This window comes from Martes martes, assembly GCF_963455335.1.
Source record: "Martes martes genome assembly, chromosome: 4".
In the NCBI taxonomy this organism is placed as follows: domain Eukaryota; kingdom Metazoa; phylum Chordata; class Mammalia; order Carnivora; family Mustelidae; genus Martes; species Martes martes.
The window spans coordinates 1,841,774-1,857,783 of record NC_137891.1 but is presented as its reverse complement, the minus strand read 5'-3'; the positions used below and the strand labels follow the sequence as shown (position 1 = coordinate 1,857,783).

At 61.6% G+C, this 16,010-nt stretch overlaps 1 protein-coding gene across 7 annotated transcripts in view; it reads right to left on the bottom strand.

Annotated features, from left to right (window-relative positions):
• Positions 1-16,010, bottom strand: part of TSNARE1 (t-SNARE domain containing 1) — a 90,153-nt gene that overhangs the window by 70,396 nt on the left and 3,747 nt on the right. The window contains exon 1 of one of the 7 annotated variants that reach the window (XM_080803052.1): positions 12,846-12,922. The exons of the other annotated variants lie outside the window; for them this stretch is intronic. The gene's annotated coding sequence lies outside the window, so the exon portion shown is untranslated. Of the gene's footprint in view, positions 1-12,845; positions 12,923-16,010 lie in introns of those variants that run through there. 7 annotated transcript variants of the gene reach the window in all.

Below are 16,010 nucleotides of genomic sequence, written 5' to 3'. Positions count from 1 at the left end.
GAGCCCAGCAGGCACTGTGGCCCCAGCACGCAGAGACAGACAGACAGACGGCAGGGAGGGAGGGAGGAGTCGGCACGCGGGCAGAAGGCAACCGGCAGGATCAAACGTCAGGCGGCCCGGGCAGTCTGCAGTGAATGGAGCACAGCAAAGCAGGGCGTCAGCTCCAAATCCACGACGCGTTAGAGGACCACAGCCCGGCCGCCTGGAACCCGGCTTCTAAGCACAGCCCTTCAGGAGTGGGAAATCCCTGACCCGCAGGTCCCGCAATGAAAACGGCTTGAAACGGGAAAGATGCACGAGTGGGGCAGGGAGAGGCCAGACAGCGAGGGGACCAGCCGGGGCCTCAGCGTCCTGCCCTCAGGGGGGCCCGGGAAGGTGTCTTCCCCCACCAGACTGCTGCAACCCACAAATCCACGCCGGACAGAGCCTGCGGAACAGACACCAGGCGGGTGCCCCGACACCGGGAGCTCCCGGTCCCCTTGCCCCAGGGAGGCAGCAGCCTGGGTGGGAAGACAAGGCCGGGACTTGCCTCCACAGGCCCGAGCTGCGTGACCTCTCCCCAGAGCGGTGCTGTCAGCAGACGACACACCCAGAGCCACCAAGCACCAGGCCCTGTTCCAGGTGCTGCAACACACCATTTGGGGCTCCTGGGCACCCACAGGGGTCTCTGTATCCAGGGGCCCCGGGAAGACACGGGCAGTCTCCCCGCTGTGCCCTGAAGGGACCTGGCCTAGCCTGTGCCTGCGGGGACAGGGAGCAGGGGAGGGCCACCGCAGTGCTCGGCCGAGTGGGCGGCAGTAGGCCTGCCCCCCCCACCCCTCTGGGCCGCTAAGTGCCTGCGGGAAAGAGGAAGGCGGGCTGGCGGAGGAGGAGACGGGCACCCCGGCAGGACGGGCCCTGGGGTGGGCAGCAGCTTCCTCTGCCCCTCAGGATGTGCCAGGCAGGCCTGGTAGCTGCCGGCCACAGGGCCAGCCCACTGGGCCGTCCTGCCCATGCTTCCGGTTGAGCCCACTGCCCAGTCTGTGATGGCGCACTCGGCAGCCGCTCAAAGCCCTAGTCCTTAAAGGAACAAATCAAGTCATTCCCGCTAAAAACAGCATCACGCCTGCCCGTCCACGTCCCGGGACCAGCAGCAGGGCCTTAAAAGCAAGCGCCTGCTTCCCCCCACACCCGGGGTCCCGACGCGGGAGACGCGGCTCGGTCCCCCCAGGCCCGGGTGCAGACGGCAACTAGAGAACGACGTGGACAGAGGAAGGGAGGAGGAGGGGACGCCCAGCAGGAAGCTTGGGACCTGCTCCCCTCTATAGGATGGGGTGTGAGGAGATGGCGGGTGCCACCAGGTCTGAGTCCGCAGTCCCCAGTCTGCCCACAAGGAATGCCTGTTCTGTGCAGGGAGCCCTGAGAACCCCGTGGGTGGCCCAGGAGGAGGACAGGGTGAGGGGAGAAGCCCAGGACCGGGGGCTGCCCGACGCAGGACCCCCGGGGCCACAGCCTTGGGGCAACGAGCCTCCGGTCCAAAGGAAGGCTTACGAACCCACCCCCGACACCCACGGCAGAAAGCCCACCTCCCCACGGGAAGCAGCCGCTTCGGGCCGCCCCGTCGGGACCTGGGCTGGGCAGGAACGCAGCCGAAGATGGGGGTCAAGGACAAGCAGGCTTCAGGGAGCTCACCCCCGCGGCCACCGCACGGGGCCTCGCCCAAGTCACAGTCCTCGGCAAGGACCTGGCGCGCGAGGCGGGTGGAAGCCTCACCTGAGCTCACACAGGCTCCAGGGAAGGAGCCTCCCTGCCCAGAGGCCATCCCGTCCCTTCCAGGAGCCGGTGCTCGGACAGACCTACAAGCCAGTTCCTCAGCTCGCAGCCCAGACCAGAGCGTCCAGGCGGACAGAAGACCGAGGACTTGAAAAACAAGTCAGAAGTAAGACGACACAACGCCGCGCACACACAGACGAGAACGCACGGTTGGCAGCACATTAGACAAACAAACAAACAAAAAGCTTCAGTAAATTAAAACGCAACACAGGCAGAACCAGGAGACCACCAGCACGTAGCAACAGGCGCCACGGACGGGACAAAGGCTGCTCCCATTCGCATGCAACGCACTCGCACAAAATGAGTTTTAAACACATTCGAGGTGCCGTGAACGCGCAAGGACGGCTTCGTCGCTGCGAGGAAGACATGGGCACGGCCCGCCCGTGGGAGAAGCCGCCCGAGAGCCGCCCGGGGGCGCCCGGGCGCGGCGGGGACGCGGGGACAGCGCTCCGGGATGCTGGCGGTAGGACCGCAGCCCACGCAGCCTGCGCGCCCGCTGGCCGGACAAGAGCTGCTCAGAAACATGCAAAATAAACAACAAAACCCAGAAACAACCTTAACACCCCACGGCGAAGAGCCACGTTTGTACGGGCCCCCTAAGGCCGAGGACAACATCGTGACCCTCAACAGCCTTGAGTACACGTTCAGCCGCCGGGGAGACACACCAGCTGGAGAGAGAACCGAGCCAGACGTGCTCCCTTCAGTCACCGCGAGACGCAGGCAGAGCCCGGATTGCCTGTGGGAGCCCCCGCCGGGGACACCTGCCGCACGGTTCTGTGTAAAGACACCCCTGCTCCCGGTCGTCACTCCCACGCACAGAACAGCCCAGACACGGCCCAACAGAAAGGACAAACCCCTGCCCGTCGTCTCCTGAAGGGACACGGGGCCTGCCGAGACGCGACATACACGGGGACGCCGGGTCACGCACGGGAAGCCAGCCCATGAGGAGTTCGCGTTGGATGACACCACACACCCGAGAGTCTAGAACACATGACACGCGCGTCTGGTGCTGGGATTACTAGGGGGTGCAGGGAGCGGAAGGGGCAGGGAGACCTCCCGGGGACCCCATGTTCAATCTGGGTGGCAGTGGCCATCTCACGGGTGAACACGGCTGTCAAAAGGCACCAAGCTGAACCTGTGAGGTCTGTGCGTGCCGGGGCACCTTAGCTCCAGCACCCCCAAAACTCTGCCCATGTGCAGATGAGAGACTGGGAGGAACAGATCAACGTGCCGAGTGTCATCCTGAGAGACGCCCTGAGACGGGCCGTCAGTGCCACCGACAGAGACGGGCCCCCGCACAGGGCCACGCACGGCTGACTCCGTTTGCACGAAATGTCCACGACACACCCATCTATGCAGACAGGGCGCAAACTGGGGGCGGCCAAGTGGATGCAGGGTAGGGGTGGGGGGTGACGGCAGCGGCTGGGGTTCTACCTGAAGGATGATGTCCTGGGGCCACTGCGTGGTGACGGCTGCACAAGGCTGACCGTGCCAACACTGACCTGTCCGCGGGAACCGGGCCCTGTGGGGTGCGTAAGGACACGCCGAGGTGGTCACAGAACCAGTCTGGTCGCTACAGCTGAGGGACAGGGCAGAGGAGGCCATGGGCGGGTGAGCCGCACTCAGGACCCAGCACCCGCGAGTGCTCTCCCTGTGAGCCCCTCGCGCTTCCCAAGTTCTCTGCCAAGGACACATCACTTCTAATGACCTGGAGAATTACACCAAATACGTCACCTCCCCAGGCAACCACACGAGCGCTCCTGGGCTGGGTACGAAGGCGCGATGGCCCGGAAGAGGGGACAGACCACAGGGTGTGAGTGGCGGGGCGCGCAGGCTGGCAGGCAGCGATCTCCAGCCGGGGTGCGTGTTTCGGCCTCAGTCACCAACGTGTCCCCCAGGCTGGAGCGGCAGGCACGTGCGAGCGCTCGTGAGGCGTCTGCGGCTGGCGGGCCCATGGCACTCCCACGCTGCACACAGCCCGCCTGGCGCCCAGGGAGCTGCCCCCCGCGGCAACAACCCAGAGCAGCCCACGTCCGCAGAACAGGCGACCACGGGAGACGGACACATCGGTTCCTGCTCCTGCCCCACCAGCCTCCGCAAGTGGGCCCACCTGGTCCGTCTCTGCCTCCCTGGAGAGGAGACTAAAGTGCCGCCCCGGGTCACTGGGGAGCTGTCACCCCAGCCAGCCCCAGCCCGGCCCAGGAGGAGCCCCAGCTGACCGCGGATTCCGTCACCACATGAGCCTGGCCGGAGCACACGGTGAGCCCCGACCCTGCATTTCCTAACTCGGTTCTCAGGGACAGACCCACACGTCACAGGTCCATCCAACCCGGAATGCCCTTGTCCCCCAAGAGCCTCCAACACCCCCAGGGTACTACAGACAGAAGAGGGGCCACGGACAAATGGAAGCAACACCAAGGTCAGCAGCCCCGGGCCCCCCAGCCCGGGGTCCCCACAGAGGTCAGCAGCCGGGCTCCCCAGCCCAGGGTCCCCACCCAGCCTCCCCTCCAGGAGCAGACTGGCCTCTGCCGCCAGCCCTGGGGCTACAGGCCACTGTGGCTCCACAGGGCCAGAAGACCCTGGCCAGAGACCCAGCCTAGACCACCCACGCCTATTCAAGTCCCTGAAACACCCGACAAGGGCCAGCCGCTCAGATGGGGGAGGGGGTCCAGTCTTTCCTCCCTGTGTCTGAAGAGCCTCTTCTCTGTCCCACAGGAGGCACTGGAGCCAGAGGGAGGCACCCACAGACGCCCAGGGGACCCGGCCCAGCCCCAGCCCTCCCTCCCGGAGCGCTGGGCAAACACCCCAATCTACTGTCCCTGCCGCGCCCTGCAGCCACCGGCGGCCCAAGGCCGGCGCCCATCGCAGCCACCTCCGTGCCACCAGCCCCTGGCCCACTCAGGAAATGTCCAGATGAGTGACTGACCCACAGCCGCACACCGGGGCCGTGAGTTGTCAGCACGAGGCAGCCAACACGCGCCCAGGCCCAGGCCCCGAGACTTCTCCTTCCCACACCCTGTGAGGCCTCTGCTGTCCAGGCTGGCGACCCCCGAGGGGCTGAGGTGCAGGGCAGGGTGTCTGGAGGGCAGGGCGGTGGCCGTGGCAGGCGTGGCTCTCGCAGGCGGGAGGGAGGCGAAGGCAGGAGACTGAGGGCAGCAGCTCCGTTCCACTTCCTCCGCGTGGTTTTCCCCACAGTACAGCACGGACACAGCCACCCTGACGGGACGGGCCGGACCAGACTTTCCCAGACGTCCCCACGAGGTGGGCACAGCCATCTCCCAGGTCCTGGGCACATGCGCCCGTTTGTGCAGTTCAGGAGTAAGACTCGGCCAGGACCCCCACGGGACTGCGCAGAAGCAGGTCCCTCGGCCATCTGTCTGCCAAGGCGGCCCACGCGTGTGGCCAGAGACTGGCTGCTGGCGACAGACACGTGGACGCCGGGCATCCTCTCCCACAGCAGGCGGCTGCCCCAAGTGGGCCAGACCCCAGACCCCCTGCCAAGGGCGGGGCAGGAGAGAGGAGCGGCTCAGTCACAAACACTGACTTTCCCGTTTCCTTTGGGGGGGAGCTGGCCACAGGGGGAGTAGGTCCCCTCCCCCGCAGATGACCTAGGCACACACCCTCACCTCGCTAAGGGGCATATGGCCACGGAGACCCTGAGTCACAGAGCCCCAGGTCATGCCCGCAGGCATTCTCAGGCACTCTCAGCCCATCCCCCCAACCCACTTCTGCATCTCCCCAGGGCGCCCACCCAGGCCAGACGCTCAGCCCCACGCGCCCGTGTGCGCCACGGAGCCAGAGGCAGAGGCGGCCCAGCTGGGGGAGCAGCGGTGGCGCACCTCGGGGTGTTGCTATAGCAACCTGGACTCCACGTCACACCCGGCGCCAGCCAGGCACCCCAGCCTCCTCCTAGACCAGCGCCCAGGACGGGCCACGGCAAAGCAGGGCCGCTGATGGCACCAAGGGGCGGTCAGGACGGCAGCCACGGGACGGCAGCCACACATGCCCGTCCCTCTCTCTGCCTGCCATGCCGCCTCTGCCCCCAACCCCCCCCCCCCACTCTCTGGGGAGGCCTCAGGAGGCCAGTCTTCTAGGCCTGGATCTGCCCACACCACCCAGCTGTCTGCCCCACCCGCTGAGCCCCCTCCCAGGATGGTAGCAGCAAACAGGCAAGAAGACAGCCTGAGTCACGGGGTGGGGATGACGGCCACCCCCAGCTGCACGAGACCCACAAGCCACAGTCCCGCTCAGACTCGGAGACGTCTGCTGCGGGAGGGGGCAGGTAGTGGGGACAGGGCTGGGGGGCACCGTGGCCCCCTTTTGCTTGGGCACAGCCCACCTGGTCACCATCTAACCCTCAGACCCATGGGAAAGGAACCTTGACTGTCACACTTCAGATGGGAAACTGAGGCTCAGAGAGGCAGAAACTCGCCCAGGAAGCCCAGTCAGGGGCCAAGGGGGGATCGAGACCCGGGCCCACGTCCTGCCAGGGCCCGTGCTGCCCCGCCCACGAGGCCACAGCTATCGGGAGGGCCCATCAGGCTGGAGATCAACTGGGCCTGGGGGTCACATCCCAGCTCTCTGGACGGAGGCCAGTGAGGAAGGACGGCCACGGGCACCAGTGAGAATGTTCCACGGGACCATAGAGCCCCAGGTCCCCTCGTGTGGGGCCAGGCACGGAGGGGCTACCTGATGGCGATGCTGAGCCCCCAGTCGCAGGGAAAGAGGGCAAGGCACATACATGAAACCTCGATCCTGACAGTGCACCCTGGACGACCTCAGGCCCAGAACACCTTCTCCCTTAGGGAAGGAGGGTACGGGGTGCTGGGACACTCAGCCCCATGCAGGCGAGCGGAGGAGACGTGGGCCTGGGCGCTTCTCCTGGCAGGCACTGTCACAGCACCAACACCATCGACGTGGCAGGTGTCCGGGTGTGTGTCCCCCGTGTCTGCCGTGCTGGGAGCAGCACCAACAGCGGGGTGACCCTACCAAAGCTGCCACACATCCGACCAGCGGGAAGCCTCCCCCGGCCCTGCCACCTGCTGTCACCCCAGCCACAGGAACCTGTCCTCCAGGAGGAAGTCGCCGCCAGGCCACCACCCAGACCACAAACACCCCCTCCCCCCTCGCAGCAGGGGTGCGATGGCGCTCAGGGAGGGAGGCTGGGCGCAGCTGGAGCGACACGGGCAGGTCAGCAGCGTGGGGAAGAGGACCCTCACCACAGGACAGGGGCAAGAGCCGCAGCAGGAGCTCAGGGAAGGTGGTGGGGGACCAAAGCAGAGTTAAATCACAGAGAGGTGCCACCTGGCGGGGCGGCAGGGTGGCCGGGGCAGGCCAGAGCACAGGCCAGGGCCCCAAAACCTACTGTTCACCACAGCCCCGGGACATGCAGACCCACCGCAAAAGGGTCACCTGGTGGGAGAGCTCTCCCTCAGCCCTGCCCACAGCGGCACCCCTGACTGCACACCCCACCTGCCAGTGATGAGTGCCAGGACAGCCCTGGCCCCTGGGGTCTCCAGGGAGGAGACACCCCTGTGGGCAGACAGGCTGCCGGGGATGGAGGCCCCGTGAGGGTGAGGGGCTCCCCAGGGGGACACCCTGGAGCTGTCCGCGGTGCTGAACGCAACAGTCCCAGGCCATCCTCTGCCCCAGCCTGGGCTCGGCCCTGCAGGGCAGGAGGGAGCGGGGCCGTGGATGAGCCCTCACCAACACCAGTCCCAGAGCAGGCACAGGACCACACTGTCCTCTTGCCCTTCTCACAGTCCCACATTACAGAATACGTGCTTTTTCTATTTCCTTCTAGAAATCACATTAAGATGGTAAGAAGAATGACCCCCCAAAAGCAATCAAACAAAAAATTTAAAAGCCCAGACTTTGTATTCAGAGGAAGTAGGAAACGCGTACAGTCTGCAGGCCCCACCACACAGGCACAGGCTCCGGAGAGCAGGTGAAGCCGGCGGGGCCCTCGCAGAAGGAGGCACCGGTGTGCCAAGAGCACCGGCCGGTCTCAAAGAGCGCCTGCAAAATACATTCCCTGTGTGCTCCAGGCTGACCCTGCATCACTGAGGACAGAGCTGCACAAGCAGGGCTGGTGTCAGAAGCCCCGAGAGGTCAGTCAGGCTGCAGGAGAGGAGCCGCTGACAGAGAGCTGCCCAGACAGGCTCTCCCTCGGGACGGGCTCTCCCACAGGAAAGGCTCTTGGGAGGTTGGGCTCCCCCGTGGGACAGGCTCTCCGGGGACGGGCTCCCCCCTTGGGACAGGCTCTCGGGAGGAGAGGCTCTCAGGAGGACTGGTGACGGGCTCCCCTGTGGGACAGGCTCACCCACGGACAACCGTCTGCCTCTGTGGCAACAGCCGAGGAGGGAGTGCCCGAAGGCTGCTCCCTACTAGCTCCCCACACCCTGCATCTCTGAGAAGGGGGCAGGGAGGACCCTTACAAAGAGCTGATCCAGAAAAAAAAATTCATTCCAAAATGAACAATAAATTCTCAACTGCCAAAATAATACTGAAAAAACAGCAAAATTGGAGATAACACATTCCTGATTTTAAAACTTATGGGTAAAGCTACAGCCATCGAGATACTGTGGCGTTGGTGTAAAGACGGACACACGGACTGTGGGGCAGACAGAGAGCCCAGAGACAGCCCGTCACGTATGCGGCCAAATGATTCCAAGCAGTGCCCCAGGACCACGCAGCAGGGAAAGGAGAGCATCTCCAACAAGTGGTGCTGGGACCCCGGACATCCACGTGCAGAGAAACGAAGGTGACGCTTACCTAACACTAACACCACACGCAAAAATCAACGCAAAAAGAGATCGAGGACCTAACTGTAGGAGCTAGAACTATAAAACTCCAGACACAGACACAGAGCAACAGCTTCATGGCACTGGGTGTGGCCATGGTTGCTCAGGTCTGGCACCAAAAACAAGAGGAGAGGGACGCCCACCGCCCGACAAGAAGCAGGGCAGGAGAGTGTGCCCGGAAATGCAAACGTAGCAAACGTCCCCACACAGGAAGTCGTCCAAGCAGAGCTACGAGCCCTCGCTCAGAGAGGGAACCCTGAGCGGGCAGAACTCAGAGAACAAAGGAGAGAAGGAACACCGAGGGCAGAAATGAGAGCAATGCCGCCCGGAGGAAGAGCAGGTCTGGGGCTGCCGTGCAGCGACACCCCGAGTCAGGAGACAGTGGGGGGGCCGCTGCAGGACCCGCAGGAGTGGTGGTCAAGGATTCCTGCAACGGGCGCCCGGCCCCCCGCGCCCAGAACACGCAGGCCTCGGCCCAGAAGCCATTCTGAGAAAGCCTCGGCAGGGCACACCGCAGCCCGTTCAAGGGCAACAGGGGAACTGGATCCACCGGGCGAGAGCTCTTAGCACACGCCCCTGTGGGTGCAAGACAGACAGACAGACACAGGGCTGGACTGAACGAGCGGAGGTAACATGCTGACTCTGGAGAAGCAACTTGACTGGTGAACACGCAGGGAGGGGAGAGGAGGAACAGCCAGCCCAGCGCCCAGCGCCCAGCGCCCATCAGTGAGAACTCCGAAGCCCGTGATTGACAGCCGACATTTCCATAACAAAACAAGTATTAGCAGGACAAAGGTAAACAGGGAGAAAGGGAATGAACTACAGGGACTGCAGCTGAGTGAGGGGAAGAACGCAAAGCCAGAGCCCGGAAAGGTCATCAGCGCCCATAGAAGGAGCCTGTGTTTCTTCCAGCTGCCGAGCAGATGACCATGAATTTGGCAGCGAAAGCACACAGATCTGCCGTCACACAGTTTCTGTAGGTCAGGAGTTGGGCTGGGCTGCGGGGGTTCTGGGAGAATCCGAGAGCCCTAGCTGAACCAGGTCCCCATGGCCAGAGGGCTGAGGTCACGCCTCCCGTGCTGGCGGTCAGCTGGTCAGCTGGTCAGCCCGGGGCCAGAAGCTCCCCTCCGGTCGTCGCACACGGCCCTCTGCTCAAATCCTTCCCACTTGGAATCTCTCTCATGTCTCGCTGGAGAAAGTTCTCTGCTTCTAAGAGCTCAAATAGTCACTTTGAGCCCACCCAGATAATCCAAGATAAACTCTTTTAAGGACCACACAACCTTAACTACACCTGCAAATTCCCTTTTTGCCACGTACCAGAACGCGCTCACAGTTTTCAGGGGTGAGAGCAGTGACAGTGGCTCTGGGGGGCTTCGGGGGGACAAGGGCAGGGGAGATAATGTGCTGCCTGGCACAGAGGGTCCTTATCAGTGGTCCCCACAAACAGGGAGCTAAGGGCATTAATTGAGGGAGCCTGACTTAAGACAGATAGAAACTCTTCTAAACGTCAGGACCATAGAAACTCTTTTAAAAAGAGAAAAAAAAGAAAACGCACCAGAGAGTAAGAGATATTAAACACACACACACAATGGAACTAAAACCAAATACACATGACCTGCCAAGTCCTGTAAAGCACTTTAACGTCTCTAGCAAAATTTTAAAAATTGAAAGATTCTCAGGTGGGATCTCAAAGCTAAGCCTGGCTTCCAGCGGCAGATGAGACGTGGCTGAGGTCACTCAGAAGGGGCAGGAAGAGGAGGACGGGTGAAGGCGTGCCGAGCATGCGCGGACCAGAGTGAGCAGCACAAGTCGGGCCCAAAGCAGGCGACATAGAAACGAGACAACGGCGGGCGCAGGATGATACTAACAGACGCAATCCAGAATAAAAATAAAATAGTGTCAAACAGCTACGCATCAGGTCCCACAGCAGCCAACACTCACGGAAGACACGAGGAGAAAGAGACAGAAATGTACCCACGGCAGGGCACACAGCAGAGCACGTGGACAGAGACCAAAGACACACGTGACCCAAATGACAGCACTGAGGGGGCACAACCGACGGACGCCCACATCAACATCTCCACGTCCAAGTCAGGACCCAGACCGTCTTCTTAACCTCCCGGGACATGGTGATGAAAACCGGCTCCATATCAGGGCCACAAGGAAAACCGCATAAAACCCAGAAAGAGGACAGTCAGTGCCCTTCCCTAACAATGCAGTTACAACTACCAAAATAACAAAACCAATAAATCAAAACACACTTCGCTTGGAAATTTTAAAACTTGCTCCTAAGCAACTCTTGGACCAAACATGAAAACAGAAACCAAACTTACAAAACCTCCAGACCGCAGTGTTACGGAAAATACGCCAGACCCGAAAGCGAGGGAAAGCTCTCAAGTGCTAAACATGTTTTGGAAAAGAGCGAGAGCCAATGAACGAGGCACAAATCACACACCTAAGAAAAAGGGTAAACTGAGAAAAAGCAAAAGAAGTTAACTGTAAGCAAAATGTGATGAACTAAAAAGCAGAAAAACAGAGGCGCCTGGGTGGCTCATTTTGCTTAACAACAGAACAGGGAACCCGGGAGTAAACCCACACGCATTCGGGCAACCGATCTCCAACCAGGCGCCACGAACACACACGGGGAAGGACTGGCTCTTCTGCAAAGGACGATGCATATGAAAAAATGAAATCAGAGCCCAGCTTACACTGCGCACAAAATCAACTCAACTAAATCTCAAACATCTGCAAGACCCAAACTGTAAAACCCTAGAAGAACACCTCAGGGCGAAGCCTCTGACGCCGGTCTTGGCAATGACTTCCTGGAGCACACGGCAACAAAACCAGAAACAGAGAAGCGGGACGACATCAAACTAAAAAAAGTTTCTGCGCAGCCAAGGGAACCATCGCCAAAGCGAAAGGCACGTGAGGAACAGGAGGAAACGTACGGGAACCGCAGATCTGATAAGGGGTCAGCCTCCAAAACCCACAAGCCACTGTCACCACGTGATGGTAAAAATGTCAAAAAAACGAAAGCTACCAAGCGCTGGGAAGGACGTGGAGAGACTGGAACCTTCGCACACTCTGCACACAAAACAGCACGGCCACTACGCAGAACAGTATGGAGGCTCCTCAGAAAATTAAAAATAGAACTACTGTATGATCCAGCAACTCCACTTCTAAGTTTGTATCCAAAAAAATCGAAATCAGGATCTCAGACAGAAGCATTGCCACGTTCCCTGCAGCATCAGTCCCAAGAGCCGAGAGAGAGGAACGGGGTCATCGTCCATCAACAGACGGACGACGAGCACAGGGGGCACCTCCAACGGGGCACAGAGCATCCCTCAGCCTCAAAAAGGATGGAAACCCTGCAACACGCACCATCGCGGGTGAGCCCTGCAGACATGTGCTCCGTGACATAAGCCGGTCTCAGAAGGACACACATCGTGGATGCCACTGACCTGGTGCGTCTACAACAGCCAAACCCAGAGTCTGGACGGCCCATGCTGGCAGGGGCTCAGGCAACGGGGAGCTGCTGGTCAGTGGGCGCAAAGCTTCAGTCAACCAAGTCAAGGGACGTGCTCTGCCAGCCGCAGGGCACGCCGGAAGTGAAGACAGTAGACCTCACACTGAGTGTCCTCATCATAAACAAACACATCTATAAAAATCCGAATACAGTGGGAACTGAGAGCATGACTTGGCTAGAACGAAAACCACGGGGCAGAAACGGATCGCGTCAGCACCCGGCTGGGAGCGCAAGCAAACCAGGGGGAAAGAGACCCCTACCTCACACCGCTCACCACGAGGGAAGGGGAACGAGTGAGAACTCCAGAAGCGGCCGCAAACAGCAGAGGAAACGCGGGCCTTCTGAAAGGTGAGGGAAAGCAGCCCTTGCTAACTCCACCTTAAGCCCAGCCACCACCGAGGAGCAGAGCGGAGGACGCCACCGAGTGAGAGCCTGGACACGGCGGACCACAAACAGGAAGCAGAGCGAGGGCTGGAGACCGACTCGTCTGGCACCCAAAGAGCTAATCTCCACAACCCACGGGGAACAGATCAACACCATTTGTAAAATATGAACAAAGGCACGGAAAATTCCCAAGGAAAATACAAGAGTCTTTGATATTTGAAACGACACCAACTCATTCCTCATAAAAGGAACCTGACGTGTCCCTGTCAAAGCCCGACGGCTGCGGGCACAGCAGGCAGGGGCCCCCAGGGAGCACCAACCTGGAGGTGGCCGGCGAGCATGCCTCTCTGGGCCAGCACCTGCACACGTACGATCCACGTAAACGCGTACGAAGCGACATGGGAACAAGGCGGCTCCTTCTGTAATGGGCGGAGACTGGAAATCACGGCAGGTGCCGTCGACGAAGGATGGCGGGACCGATGCTGGCACCACCACACCTGAAGTAGTCTCAGCTGTCAAAGAGTAAAAGAGAAGCTCTCCATACCAAGAGAGAAAAATTTCTGGGCCGTTTCATTTAGCAGGGGAGAAATAAAAACCAGGGGCACAAGCCTGAGATCACACGCCTTGCGCGAGACCAAGGACAAATAAGAACGTGGACGTTTGCGTCCGGCTGACCCGGGGCTCACACAGAGCCGGGAGCACGTGTGAGACGGCAAGACCCGCGTTGCCTGCAGATGTGGGGCCAGGGCTCGCTGTCGGGGGGACTGCTCTCTTCCGGCTGCGTGCTCCCCACGTGGTTTCACTCTCAAACCACACAAACACTGCCAGCACGGCGTGGCAAGGACACAAGCGAGTCCCACTGCGCTCCATCCACCCCGCGCAACAGGGCTCAGCCTTAAAAAGCAGCAAGCTCCCGATCCGTGCGGCAACCTTGAGAAATCTCCAGGGAACCACGCCAGAGGACCAAGCCAGTCCCCAGACGTGACACGCTATAAGGTCCCATTTATGTAACCTTCTAGAAATGACATTAGAGCAGGGAGGACGGACGAGCAGGTCCCAGGAGCTAAGGGGTGAAAGGCAGCAGGCAGGGGGCACACGGGGTCCCCTCGTGATCGAATCTACTTGGACTGTGCCCACGCCTGCATCCTGGCTGTGACACCCCTGTCACCAGGAGGAAAACCGCGGAAGGGTCCCCAGGATGCTCGGAATCATTTCTTAGAACTGCGCGTGAACATACCATTGTCGTGAAATAAAAAAACTGAATGATGCAAAAGTGTCACCAGCCTGTCCATCTCCATGCACGAAGTCACTAAGTGCACAAAGCAGAGGCCGTACTCAACCTGATCTGCTCTCCCAAGCACCTGCCTCCCGGAGCCCGAGACCAGAAGGCAGGTGGGCAGCCACAGGGCTCAACCTCTCCGTGCACGGGACACTCCCCGGGGAAAGGGAGGAAGCCCCGGGATGAAGAGTGGTTTTCCGGACGCACAAGGTTGCCTGGCCCAGCAGCATGAGGGTCAGGAAAGCTGGCCAGCATCTCCAGTCCCCTCCCCCTGGAAGCAGGCCCACAGGGCACTCCTGGGTCTCTGGCGGGGGAGGGGGCAGGTCATGGGACTCCTTCTGGACAGTGAGTTGTGAACCAAAGCAACCCAGCTCCCTGCTGAGCCAAGCATTTCATCCCCAGGACAAGGCCCCACAGTTCTTTCCCTCGGCAGGGAGAACGCACAGTCCCAACGGCGGCTGCTCCGTCCGCCCAGGGCTCCAACTACCCTGAGCCAGTCCTGCCGATCCCTGGTGGACCCGCATCCCTCTGGCTTCAGGCAACTGACACTTGGGGAAGGACTGTTGCCGCACCAAGGCCTGGCCTGCACTGTCAGAACGTCTTCCCGCCCGGCCTCCAGCCGGATGCCAACCAGCCCTTCCCGCACCAAGGACAGACGCCTGCGTGCTGCCTGAGGAACCGTCTCCTACTACGGCCTCCAAACCCCTCCTACAGGGCGGCAAAGGCCCAGAAAATCAGCGGGCATTCTGCCCCAACATCCCATCAGACCAGAGGATGCAGGGCTGCAACCCCCCGTGGCCGACAGCTCTGGCCCCGGCCTGCCCACACGGCACAGGACAGCTGAACTGGCTTCAGGCAACGCCTCGTTAACAGAATCCCTTCTTCAAACACAACGGAACTCACAAGGTCCAGGGGACCCGTGACATCAGAGCTATCCTGGGGACAGGATCGGGGCACGCACAGCAGGGGTGATTAGAGCCCCCATCCCGTCCCGATGAGCAGCCGCAAGCCTGGTCCAGCAGCTCCCCACAGTCCAGCCTCCTCGGGGCTACAGGGCAGCACCGTCAAGCAGGGCCCAGGTCTCATGCTGGACACACTGGGTTCCAGCCCCAGCTCTGCTCAGCTCTCTGCTGGCCTTGGGAAAACCAAGTCCCTCTCGCAGTCCAAGAGAAAGGACCCACCCCCTGTCCTGCTCCGATCGGTGGCCCCGAGACCACCAAGCGGTCTCGCGGTCACCAGCACTGTCCCCCACCCCACACCTCCCACCTGCCAAATGGTCATCTGCTCACGGTGGCAGGGCTACCCACACCCTGGGAAGCAGCGAGCTACAGGGTGTGGACGACTCCGCCCCCGCAGCTGTGATCACGGCTCACCCCGCCCTGGCTCCAAGCGGGGCTCTCCTTTGGCTCTGGAGAGTGGACATCACGCCTGGGAAGCACCTGCTCACAGCTGGCCCACCCACACTCTTGGTGCCCCTCACCGCTTCCTCCCACCGGCGCTGCTGGCCAAGAAACAGCTCCCTCCAGTCAACAGCTCCCGCTTGCACAAGTGTTCACGGGGGGCCTGTCACGTGCGCTTCCCCGCCGGGCCACAGACACAGAGAAGACACAGGTAACCTGGGGGAGCGCACAGGGAGCCCAACACCACAGGCAGCGAGGAACCTGCCAGGCGGGACTGAGGGCCCGCGACCACCCAGTGCCCCGCCCTCCCGAGGGACTGCAGCAAACAGCAGGGGCACAGACCCGCCGCCTTCCAGAGACGACGCTGCACCGAGCCTTCGACACGTGGAGCAGGTCACCAGATGGGGCCGGCACCGGCCCTTCCAGGCAGACAGCCGCAGTGGCACACCCGAGGGCAGGCTCGGGAGGCCAAGGAGTCGGCCAGGCAGGCTGACCAGAGGCTAGAAGATCAGGTCAAACCGCGAGGGTCTGCAGAAGCCAGGGGAGGGAGGCCGCTGGCCCCTGCACAGACCAGCACCCCCAAGGCCTTCCGGCAGAAGAGGGCCACGCAGCACTGCTCCCAGCAAGGAGGGCCTCCACCCCAAGAGGGAACAAAGGTGGACCCGGCTGGAGGCTGCAGACCAGCGAGAAGGACCCCCCCTGCAACGGGAGATTCTCTGGGCCCCAGACCAGGAGGAACAAGACTGGACGCCCCTCCCCAGCCCCGGCGCCCACTCCTCACCCCCACCCCGGGCACACTCATTAGC